We start from the raw sequence: 12,913 nt of genomic DNA on the forward strand, positions 1-12,913 counted from the left end.
TCAATCTATTTTTGGTCCCTATCATTCCATTTGAAGCACCCTCTGATAACCACCTGAGTATCAAAACCAAGTCTGTACTTACTAAACATGAACTCTGAGAAATCTGCATTAAACCCATGAGAATAAAATATTTTAAGGTGCATTTGCTTGGAGTGAAAAAGTAAATCTGGCAAATTTTGGTTTTAAAAAGTAGTTACAACATAAATAAGGAGCAATAAACGTTGGGGTTTGGGTCCTGCCTCACTATCTTTCCTCTGTTGAAATGAAATGGCAAAAGCCCCTGACCTCAGCTGACACCCTGGGTCATGCTGCAGACACGGATGGAGCTGCTGAAAATGAACAAACACAATTCTGAGCCTCCGTTTGCTCAGGTACTCAAGGACCTCCTTAAATATCTTATGAGGTGCAATCTCTGGTCAAAATCCAAACCAAGAGAGGGCAGGAATTTCTCCCCTTCCCGTAACTCTCCAGGCTGCCTGCAGCAACACTTGCCATCAGATCCAGGGGAATGAACTTCCCAGAAAGCTTTCCTTCAGAGACACCAACTCCCCACCAGATTTATGTAACAGAAACAAGGCTGAATATCCAATTACAAAACAACAGAAGTTACTTCTGCCCTGTTGAGTGCAAATGGGAACGTACAAAGAACCAAGATCAATATGCAAAAAAAAAAAAAATCCAGAACAACTGGAACGAGTGGAGAACAGCCCAGCAGGGAGTGCCAGCCCTTGCTGGCACAGTTCCATCACATACAGTTGTTCTTTGGACTCATCCAGCTGAGGTTTGAGGATCATCAGGCAATCAATTCCAATATTAAAGCTGGAATCTGAGACCAACTTCAGAAAATTACTCGAAGGCACATGAAACCTTCATGCTCTGAGCAAAAACAAGGGTAAGAACAATGCTCAGAATACTTAAGTGTGCCTTGCTTTTACTGTAAGCCTTTATTTCAGAAGGTTATGCAGCTGATGTAACACAAATCTACACATGAAGACAAATCTAGAAGCAAATGCTCAGAGCTGAGATGAAAAAGCATCTGTAATTTAGATAAATAACAGCTCACTGCAGGAACAACCTCAGCATTCAGGTCTTGTATTTCAGAGCCTGCACAATTTTGCTCATTTAGATTCAAATGCCAAAAAATAGTCCAACTCCTCTCCTGGATGGAAGATTACATCTTTATGCAGGAAAGCTTAGCTGGAAGCTTGGATGAGTCTGTCAAGGAAGAACAAGGATCCATGGTACGTATGTTTATTAGATGTACCAGTTCTGTGTCCTTAGCTTGGAGATGTGACATCTCTGCATCAGCTCCAGGTCCAGCTGACAGAACTGTTCTACAGGAATTCCCTGATGGGAGAGGCCTCCAAAATAAAAATGCCACCATGAACCAGCACCTACGCCAAACTTCCATGTTCAGCCTGAACAACTTGAGGCTTTGAACTAAAGATTTCTCTTTTCTAGTTGCTACTGAGTTGGGTGCTGAAAAATAGATCCTGCAAGAACAGACAGGACAGAGTGGCCTGTTCTGGTATTTTACTATTTCACATATTTCAGGAAGTCAGAGCACTGGTGTGGAAGTGCTGCTGTAAGGGAAGGGATCCTTGACAGGCTGACAGGCTCAGTGCTGGATTTTTGGCCTAAGCTGTTCCATGGAATTGCACAGTGAGTAAACAAGGGAGGTAAAGCTGACAGCCCAAGCCCTGCATTAATGACCCAGCAGGTATTTTCACTGCTCATACACGCCATGGAAATCAACTTGCAATTGCAGCCTAAAGCAGCCCTACATAAAACCATGGAGGGAAGGGTTACACATTAGGAAATGCAAGCACTGTGATCACCTGTGAAGCTTCTGCTCAGCCTCCCTTGGAATATGTATGACCCTTAATTCCTTTCTCCAGCCTCTTCTTCCCATAAACCCTCACCCAGCGATCTGGAGAGACAAAACTCCCTGGACCCAGAACTTTTCACACAGTCCTTTTCCTTAAACCCTGCAGTCAGTGTGGAGTCCTGAAGCAGGTCAGTCCTTCTTGCACTACTCCTTTTATGGCACCTCTTCTGCTAACGATCCACAGCACCCACCAGAGCTCCCACACTGTTCTGTATGTTAATGGACTTTTAAAAGGCTGGAAAACTAAGAATACTATGAGTTCAAGCCATCAGAAGGATCTTCTGAGCCCAGGACAGATGTCCAGAGTTCAGTTTTTTGAATACTCCTGACTTTTATAGTATTCCTGCTCTGTGTTTGGGAAATACAACTCCATTGCCAGGGGTCTGAGCAGCAGTCAAGCACTCAGGCCTGGAGTTGTGTACTCAACACCCAAACCATAACTCTACACCCACCTGGAAAGGTTCCCAGCAACTTCCTAGCCAGGACCAAAACCCACAACCAGGCAGGGACACACCTGCCTCTCCAGGATGGCACCAGCCTGACTCACCAGACCATCACCTACAACTTCTTCCCAGATAAAGCCACCTCACCCAGTGCTTCTACAAATATCAGGTAATTTAAAATCTTATTGGGCCACCTGGAAATTCTGGATTTTTTCAGGTGTCCCATCCTACTGCAGCCTCTGTTTAGAATTACCTCAGTTATTACATGTGGGGAGGAACTACTGATGTCAGCACACTCACAGCAATACTCAAAAGATCAGACAGATTGTTAGACACCTGAATGTCCCATCATCATTCCTCCCACAAACAGCCTAATCTTTATTTATATTAGTTTATTGGCTCAATTGCACGGCTCAGACAAACCCTTGGCAAGCCTTCAGAACAGACCAGCACTCCCAGTTGGCATGGGAGCTTCATCAGCAGCCATGGCTAATGGCACCAGGAAGCCCAGCTCATCTGGCTCTGGGCACCAGTTATTGCTGCAGCAACTTCAGAGCAGGCTATTTTCTTGAAACCATTGACCAAAAAAGCCACTAAATTAGCTCACAAGTCAGTTTGTGTAACACAGCACAGGCCACCTGCCTCAGTGAGGCCCCAGTGCCATACTTTGTCTGCCACAGCTTTAACTCTTCCTTAACTTATCAAAAGGATGTCAGAAGTCTTATGCAAGTTCACCTCTAACGTACTCGTTATCCTCTTAGGAGCCACTGAATGAAATGTGAGTTAATGAATAACACAGTAGGAATTATTTCATTATCCCCATGGTGAGAGAGAGCCATCTAATTCTTGGATGTGATGTCAGACTTGAGAAACAGCCAGTGGTACTTACTCAGGCTTCCACTGCTCACTCAACTGCTACAGCAGTGCTGTTCCCAGAGCAAGGCTGCAGGCTGCCCTGACAGTTCAAGAGCAAAGCTGCTCCAGGAGAGATCAGGAATTCAAGCAGCAGGAGTGAGGAACTGGAGTCTGTCACTCTGCTCCCACAGAAGAGAGAGGTTTCTTTGCAGCACACATTTAATGTACAGGCCTTGCACAGGTATGGGAATCAAGGCAGTAAGAGCATGTCAGCTCTTCACATTTCCCTCTTTTACAGTGTCAACCCCACTGCAAGTCACCATTTGTCTCTGCTACTTAGTCAACCTGTCAAACTCCATCAGAACCCCAGGACACCTACTGAAAGGGATGTCTGAAGCAAGGTATACATCCTTCATCAGTCATTGGCAATCCCATCTTTTGTCATTCCAGGCTGCCTCACTCCCTCTTTTAGTTCAATTAATGCTTTTCACTATAGAACTTGATGCATTGTGGCTACAAGTAAATGTTCACTCATCTGTGGAAAACACACATCTCCTGCTAGTGCAGCTAGGGAGGAGAACAACTCCAAAAAAAACCAAGGTGTCCTTCAGGTCACCATTTGCCTGCACTAACAAACTAGCTCTAGGGTGCCTGAAGAGTTTGCATGTTTAAAAGACCAGGCAGCTTCAGAAGGTATTCAGAGCTGGTATTTTATTGATTTACTCACTGTGAAGTCCATCCTCATTGCTATCAGGGCAGCTATGCCTGGCAGTGCCCTTTGGATAGTTTGGCTCTCAGGACACATGTTCCTTCCTGTCCTGAACACCCCCATTCTTCCTCCACACTACGAGGAGCAGTCAGGAGTAAGAAAGCAGCAGACGTTTGAACAGCTCACACCAATTCATTACAGAGCCTACAAATATTATTTACCAGATGTTCCATTCTAACAACCTGCCCAATGAGGAATAAACTACTACATAAGCTAGGTAAAAAACTAAGCAAGAAGAAAAACTGGAAGGCCTGGGAGACCAAAGCTAGATAATGGACTTCTCATGCAAACAGAAAATCAGAACTATCTCCCTGGCATGTCACAGCCAGTGAAAGGCCCAACAGAAGCAGATTTCTCTGCATGGACTGCAGAAAATCTCATTCTGGGAAAAGATTTTCCCATGCCCTGCTGCTTGCACTGACTCCTGGACAGCCTCAGAGTGCAGAGTCTGTGTAACACTCAGAAGCAAAGGACAGTCCTGCCACACTCCTTATCAAATGGAAAGAAACACTATCTTCAAACCAAGCACGTGCTGTCCTGTCATTCTCACATGAGTGTGCACATGGAGGATGTATTCACAGTCCAGGCCTGGCATCACAATCACTGCCAGGAGTGCAATGCTGCAGTATATTTAGAATGCTCTGTTAATACTATAGTTCAATTCCATGATACTGTTAATATATCCCAGCCTGCAAACCCTCTTTGTTCCACAAGCATTCAACTTCAATTCTTCAATAACTGCTCAAAATACCAACACTTAAGATACAAATCTCATGGGAGTATCTGTAAAACTGATAGAAAATTCAGCAAGAAACTACAAAAAGCTGACTTTGGAGCAACTTTCTATTATGTGAGAAGCATCTGAGCTGGTATGGAGCAGCATGGCCCTGTGAGGTGCATCTGTGTGCAGGAATGGCTGAGCCTCTGAGCCAGCTCGAGGTGCTCCCCCAGCAGGCAGTGCCCACTCAGCCCTCAGCTGCTCAGCAGAGCACACAGCTGCCTCAACACCCAACAATCAGTGCACAGCAACACAGAAGGAGGTAGGAACCACGTTTCTGAGGTGTGATGCCACCTAAGAGGGCAATGGGATTGAACTGATGTCCTCACTGCTGAGGCTGGGAGAGCTCATTCTGGCTTGTACACTGATACTGCTGAAGCTGAACCACGTGCTTGCATTCCCCACTGAGTCAGAGCTGTCCTTACACAACACATCCAAGTTCCTCAGGGCTGCTCAGCAGGCCCTTCAGAGGCTGCAGCTGTGCTCCTCCTACAGCTGGGCTGGTTAACCAGGCTCTCCTGCCAAGGAAACTGCCAAAGCCACGCACAGCCAAGAGAGACTGGTCTCTCCTGGAAGCATCCTCAGAGCCATGTCCACAGCAACTGCATACAAAAACTGCCCCTGGGACCTTAAGGCAGATTTTCCTCACCAACAGCCACATTTTCTGTCAGATATTGCCTCTTTTCAGCAGTCCCACATCCTACTCCTCAGTGAGCAGCTCTTACCTATTTTCACCACACACTTCATTCAGCTGCATGGTCTGGTGGGAGAACACAGCAGCAATATCCAAGTGCCTTTAACTCCACAGTTTCCAGCTTAAAAACACTTAGGACTCACTAGAAGGGAGTAAACAATGTCATGCAGACTGCCAGGGGAAGCATCAGTCATTTAAAAATATAGCTGCACACTGCAGGGGGTTCAAATGTGAACAAGAGCTCAGACACCCCCTCTATTAACAAAGCCACCACATCTCTCCCTCACACCCCAAGCTTTTTCCTAGCATTAAGCAGCTGCCTAAGTGAAAGTCAGTTATAAAGTCATTTTATCACAACCACAATTTTCTCAAAGCTTAAAAATTAAATCAAGTACTCTGCTACTGGAATTTTCATTACCAGGAAGTTGCAATAATGCTTATTGCATTCTGGTTACTGGTTTGTTCTCCCAATATGATAACTGCATCAGTTCAATGCTTTGAGTTAATTATTATTGTTTAACTGAGGTAAATGCAAACAGAAACCTAAACAGCATGGAATAAATAGTAGGAAACCAAGCTCAACTATGTAAAGATAAACCAAATACTTCATGATCACCTGCAAGTATTAGGGAAATTCTCACACAGCTCTCATACGTATGAAAAATTAAAAGCCCTGACAATCACAGCTTCAGGAAATGGCCACAGGAAAACTATACAGCGAGGTAAAGACTCAGGCTTTTTTCCTGTATTTTGACACTTGGAATAAGCTCTGAATAAAGGTTTATTATAATATTTTAAAAAACACTCGACCACAGATCACACTATTTCCAGAATATTCTGTTAGATTATCCCAGCAATAAAGCACAAATAAGCATAAATGATTTTCTGGAGAGACCACACCTCCAGAGATCCTCTGGAGCTTCTTCAACACTGATGAAAAAGTACCTCCAGTGACAGTGTGCTCTCACTGGAGTGAGGGGCAGGAGGTGATGAGGGCAGCAGTGAGCCCTGGCACAGACTGACTGTGCTGAAGGGCCACAAGTTCCCAGGGAAGTCTCCTGAGGCTGACCTTGGAGCTCCTCAAACAAGTGGCTCATGAGAAGCCGCTGCTCTGAGATGCTCAGAAAAGCTGTGAACTGCCCGGAGGAGTGACTGCCACACAACAATGTGCTTACTGCACAGCAGTGCTCCAACACCACTGAATAGACAATGCAAAGAGCCATTCAAGTGTCAGTCTTCCACAGCAGCCAGGACAAAGTGCTTTTTGTTTCTGTCTTTGAGATCCTGACAAATCAAAACTAGATTAAGTGCGCTGGCAGAGTGGCCATACCTCCCAGCTGGATACGTAATCCCAAGGCAGAGGGCTGCCAATGCTCTGCGGCAACTCACAGCAGCACACCCAGCCATGCTCTGCCCTCCCTGGGAGAGCTCTGGGGAATCACACCTTGGAGCTTGATGGGGAGCTCAGAGGAATCACTCTGCTTACAGCCGAGCTCAAATGTAACTCAGAGATAAGACCTGCAAGTCCTGATTCTATAGGAGAAGAGGAGTCTGTGCCTGAGCACAGTAACCACTGAAGGCTTTCTTATCTCTAGCAGAGTCTCTGAAATAGATACACTTGTGTTTTGTACAATTTCCATTTAACCTCGCTAATTTCCTTAGCATTATTTTTGCAGCTCAGGGACAAACACCGTTACTAAGTAACTCTCCAGGATGAAGTTTCAGTGCATTAGTTCTCACTGCTGAATTAAATACATAAGCATCTTAAATCCACAAATCCAACAGCCCACTACTCCAAAAACCACAAGGAGTAAGCACAATCTGTGCAAAAACACATGAACATTTATCAAGCAACATATCAAATCTTACCACAAATAAAACCCACCAATTCAACTACTTCAGTTAACAATTAATAAAAGCTCTGAGGAAAAGGAATGCATCTGCTTCCACTTCCTACATAAATCTCAAGTACATCTGAAGCAACACCTCAGCTACACAACAGTTTCAGAGCTGCATTTTTGAAGGATAACTTGAAATCCTTCACAGCTCTGTGCCAAGTGAAGGCTGTTCTAAACCAGCACCATCAGCACAGGTACCCTTATACCACAGAAACACAGCAAAGCACTGCAAAAATACTCGTTAAATGCTTCACTTGCAGAGAGCCTGGTTAAGGGTTAAAAGCCCTTCAGAGTATCAGTGTAGCCATGCTAAGCACAGCACTAAGACTGCTTGTTAAACTCCGAACAGGCAACAGGCTGACACAACACAGGTGGAGCTGCAGATTTCCACCTCAAACGGGTCTGCAAGGAGACACTGGCACTGTCACTGGCACTTGTGACAAGGAGTTAAAGCACTGGAAAGAAGAGAAAGAGCAACACTGGAATTGTGATGAACTTAACGCCCCTCCAGCAGCTCAGTTAGAGCACCAGTTCTGTGAAAGGTTTGCACCAAGCTATCTCAAAGTACTAAAAAAGGATATAATTCAAGCCTACTGGGTAACACCAAACAAATCTGCTACTTCACTTGAAATTCAGTGAGGCTTCAAAGTAGGACACACCTAACTAGACAAACTGAAAGATTCATTCCTTACTTCAGAGTTGAAGCCTTCAGACCCTTCCATCCAACCTACTTCATTTTTAAGATATCCCAGCATACGGCAGAGCATTCACCCAGCCTATTTTGGGTAGATGAGACATTAGTAAGGACTTTCCCCCATTCCTCCCCAAAAAGCACACCTGTAGAATTGCCATCAGATACAATGTAAAATATATCACTTCAAGATAAGTGATAGATACTCTTCTCAAATATTTCAAGAAATTTCCAGGATTTCACAAAAACTCACCAGCAGACCAACTTCTAAATCCTGATTTAGCAGTTCCATAAGCAAAACTGAAGAATGAGAAAGGTGCAGCAAGACAGGCACAGCTGCTTGCTCACTCCAGGTCTCATTTACTTTTCTGGTAAAGAAGAACTCACTGGGTAGGTAGGTTTTGAGTGACACACACCTTGGTATTTAAATAACTGAGATCTAGAGATGTAGGACAGAGGTGAACAAGCAGGAGTTAACTCTTCAAACAGATGCAGGTTTTAACAGGATAAATTCTTATCCTATACTTGGAGTTGAAAGGTTACAAAAAGCTCAGTGTTGGAGGAACAGATCAGCACCAGGCAACAAGCTTTTTATAACATGGCAAGGATGCTCTGAATTCCATGTAGAGGCTGAGCTGTCACTCACCTAGCATGATCTATGGATTCCCAGCTCCACAGGAAGGTTCACACTTTCTCTTTCACATTCTTATAAGCAATAAACTGTCAGTTTGTTGTTTAATCTCTGAGTTCTGGTTAAAATGTTATTTAAAAAAATCAAAGTAACCAAGTCATGATTTTTAGGGGTCACAGCCCTTTGGGAGTCACCTAATAAGCAACAGATTCTTCAGACAGGTTTCAAGCCATCAAATTTGTTTCAACATGTACAAACTCTGCTAAGTCAAGTCTTTCAACAACACTCACCAAAGGGTGACCCAGGGGAGAATACAATGGCACAACCTGACTAATTGCTATTCAGTCAAGGTGCTGGTTATGTTTTCTTTTGCAGGCATGATGGATGCATGGGGTTCTCCTACCAAATTTATCTTCACACAGCTGCACAAGCCCTCTCTGAACTGACCCCAGGGCATTCTCTCCCCTTCCACATTTTAATTATTTACAAATAGTTAAGCAGATCTTAAGAACAGCAACCCCACACAGGGACCTAAGTTCTTCCTCCTAAGTTGTCCAGAGTCAAACAGGAGTTTTGAAGCTCTAGAAAACAGGTGCTGCAACATCAGTTTAAAGTTTACTGTTAACCAATCCATGGAAGCTAAAAAGTTGACCTTTCACAAGCAGCAAAACACCAGCTGGCTACACCTGCAAGTGCACCACAAACGTGCTCCACAGTCCCATCTCCAGACTCCTGAAAATCAAATATGTCAGCAATGAAACCACCAAGACTCATCAACCTACCTGAAGAGACTGGAGTGTTCTCTGCACCTGCAGAAGTGGTTATTGCCTTCCAAACCCAGCCTGGAAATTCAGCACAAGGAGTTCTTTAATTGTCTTAGCAAGAGGCAGCATAAAAATCATGGAATTGAAGCACATAAATCAGGTTTTGGCATTAGGCCTTTCTTTAAGCTGTAAGCTAAACCAGATTCTCCCTAGCCCCCCTGCTTGCTTCTTGCACAAAAACATTCAGTTTTTTCTTGTCCTTTTCAGGATCTGAGTCAGTTCAGACCAATTTCTTTGGACAAGGCATGTTTTAATTGACTACTCCTTGCCTTCATGAAGTCACTTTAACTCAATATACATTACTAGACCTATAGCATATTTACAGAAAAATAATTTCTTAACTACTACACAACTTGGTCTGCTGGGATTGTCACAAGGCAGTAAGGGTCAACAATGAGACTAAAAGCTGAATTTTGTTGAAAGAACCAGAAAAAAAAAACAAAACATAGCAGTAGTTAGAAATACTTAGAAATTGAAAGGAGACAAAGTAGATTAAGCCATATTGCAGTCCTGGGGATCTTGAAATATGTTCAAATACATGAGGCTTAGCTCTACTAGGTCTCTGCTTTGAATACCAAATAATTTGAGTCTAGGAGAGAGAAGCATGCTAGAAGCAGGAAAGGATCTGCATCCAGCAAGGGCTGCTCAGGTAATCTCCGCCTCTGTGAGCAGTGGTCCAGCCTCAGGCACTGGTACAGTTTAGAAAGCTGGACAATAACTTGAAATACTAATGTTTGGGAAAATAAGCTACAGGGCACAGCAGCTTGTAACTTACTCTTTAGGGAGCTGCCAAGCGCTTCCTCCCTGACCCAAGCAAATCAAGGCGCCTTATGCAAGAGGAAAAGTCTTCATACCTGAGTGCTGAATGGGACCACAGCGGGCTGGGACATGATGCAACAGCACCATTAGTTTTAATGGGGCTGCTCTCTGGGTGTGACCCTGCAAGGAGGGGAGCACAACTGGGACCGTACACAAACAGCTTAGTAAAAATCCACGCTCCACAGAGAAAGCAAGAAATAGCTCTTATTGTCTTTGCTACACCAGTCTTACACTTGTCAAATGAAGCAAAACTCTTTGTCCACAACTCCCCAGGTTGACTCCACCAGACCCACCCAGCTCAGGCATCAGCATGGCAGTGATGAATCCAACCACCCTCTACAGGGTAAGCAGAGCACCAAGCAGGTTTCCAGACTGCTTCCTACTCCCTGCTGATTACAACAGCAGGTTTGGGACTGCTGACTCCTCAGTGAATTACTCTAGAACTCTCACCCTTAGACCCTTGTGCTGCTCAGTTATTGCCAGCCCTTCAAGAGTTCACAGGAAGAAGTGCCTGCACAATGAGAACACTGCAGAGGAGTTGGAATGCCCCAGCAATGGAAAGCGAGACAGGTCTCCAGCCTGCCAGTCAACACTGGAGAAGAAAAGGATAAATTGCCTGGAGTAATGAGCTAAGTATAGAGTCACCACGATTCCAGTGGCCCAATTAGCTCTGCAATTCTTCTGATGCGAGTGGAACACCTTGGGAGGCAGCTGGCTCCAGCTGCAGGTAGAACCAGGGATTGAAGGCACTGCCCTGATCTTGTGCTTAACAGACCAAATTCTGCAAAAGCAGCACCAAGAGTCAAGACCAACATTTTCTAACTCACTGGAATCTTTTTACCATCCTCAGTTCATTACCATATTGCAGCACTTTAGGGAATCCTATGCTATTTTAGAAAACCCTTTGCCCAGTCCTCTCCCCAGGTCAGTGTTTAGCAGTCACCCTCATCAAGTGTCAGCATTCAGCCTGTCATTTAAAAGCCAAAATTCCAGTTTGACAAGTGCAAGGCATTTTGGTTCCAGCTTCTAAAGCCTGCAGAACTGACGGGGGGGGGGGGGGGAAAGCAACATGATGGTGACCAGGAACATTGGTACTATTAGACAGCTATACAGGGAGCTACTGCTTTTTGAAATTCACTGTTGATGAATATTTATTATTCGTTACTTTAACAAGGGTTTCTGTGTGTTACTTACACAGCTCTATATCCACTGATGCCCCATGTGGTCACAGACTCTAAAAGAAGGACTACAATTAGCTGTACCACCAGTTTTCCTGCCAGGAGGTTTTGCCCCAAATTCCCTTGTAATGATTTGAACACTGTAGGATACTGAACTCTCAGGTACAGTGTCAGTGCATTGAAGCTGGAATCCTTTTTGGAATGAATTTGGAATTTTAGAGCAGGTATCCGATCTCCTTCCTTACTGACAAGTCAAACTGACCAGATGGCTTTGCCAGAACACAACCCAGCCCAAAATACTAAACACTTGGCCATGGATCTCCAAAACTGAAAATTTCCATGGGCTTCTCTGTGCAGCCCCAATTTACTCTCTGTTACGTCCAGGGATGCTCTGCAGCAGTGAAGTACACTAACCAAACACCTCCAAATCATGTGATACTCATGCTTGAGTCTGAAGGGATTAAGAGATTCCAGCCCAAAGTAAAAGAAAACAAGCAAGCTATTGTATTCTGCATTAGAACACAACTGTGCCTTGACCATAATCCACCAGCCAAACCTACAAGGAAAGCTGAGCAGACCTCAAAATATTTACCTTGTTCCATCTTCCTCCTTTTTCCTCAGAGAGTTCAGATTTTCCCAAAGTGCAAAAAGGTGCATTCTTTTGGAAGTTACTCAAAGAAAGGTTCACTGAACATAGACAAAGATGATAATTTAATTATAATGGGTATCCAACCAGAATATAATGCCCTGTTCACAGCAAATTCCTGCTACCAGCAGTGAGAGAAAATTAAGAATCTGAATTCTCAAATGTACTCATGACTAGTATGTTCACCAATCAGCACACAATTAAGCATTCCTGCTCTCTAATTGTAAAGATGAACACTTGTTTGATCAAGATTAGTCATTAATTTGATGGAAAGTTTATCCACTCTTAAAAAACCATGCACAGTGTTTAGATGGAAAGAAAAGTTCTGCAGGCAATGGCAGTAAATTTGCAAGTTTACATTAAGTATACTTCACTTGCTTTCAAGCTTCCATTTATTAAAGGAAAATAATCAAAATAATCTAGAAATGCAATCTGCTTAGACATTTTAGTCAGGTTTCTTGGATCAAAAGTTCAACCATGCCTATGCTACCCTAAGTATTTGTTCTCAGAAGCAAATAAAAAGGAAACAAAGAAAATTCAAATATAACAGTAAAAAAAAAAATCAAAGCTATCAGGTCAAAACACTTAAAAGAAAGGTGCTTCTGCTCTGTCAGACCACAGCAACCTGGCTGCAGCAGAGAGTTCAGAGAAATGTCCTCACATTAAATTTCAAGCCAAGCCGCTCTGTGATATGGCAGGTGAGTTTTCTTCTCACTGCCTCTAATTTTGGCTCATCTGTTCTTTGTCAGGAGACAGACAAGTATTTGAAAAGCCTGAACTTAGAGACCCACAGAACAGC

At 43.8% G+C, this 12,913-nt stretch overlaps 1 protein-coding gene across 11 annotated transcripts in view; it reads right to left on the bottom strand.

Annotated features, from left to right (window-relative positions):
• MTMR3 (myotubularin related protein 3) overlaps positions 1-12,913 on the bottom strand; it is a 74,701-nt gene that overhangs the window by 54,491 nt on the left and 7,297 nt on the right. Inside the window, exon 1 of one of the 11 annotated variants that reach the window (XM_050980378.1) lies at positions 9,430-9,452. The exons of 9 other annotated variants lie outside the window; for them this stretch is intronic. The gene's annotated coding sequence lies outside the window, so the exon portion shown is untranslated. Of the gene's footprint in view, positions 1-8,269; positions 8,366-9,429; positions 9,453-12,913 lie in introns of those variants that run through there. One more of the 11 variants, XM_050980380.1, reaches the window with a different exon arrangement.

Source organism: Serinus canaria, chromosome 15 (assembly GCF_022539315.1).
Source record: "Serinus canaria isolate serCan28SL12 chromosome 15, serCan2020, whole genome shotgun sequence".
NCBI lineage: Eukaryota > Metazoa > Chordata > Aves > Passeriformes > Fringillidae > Serinus > Serinus canaria.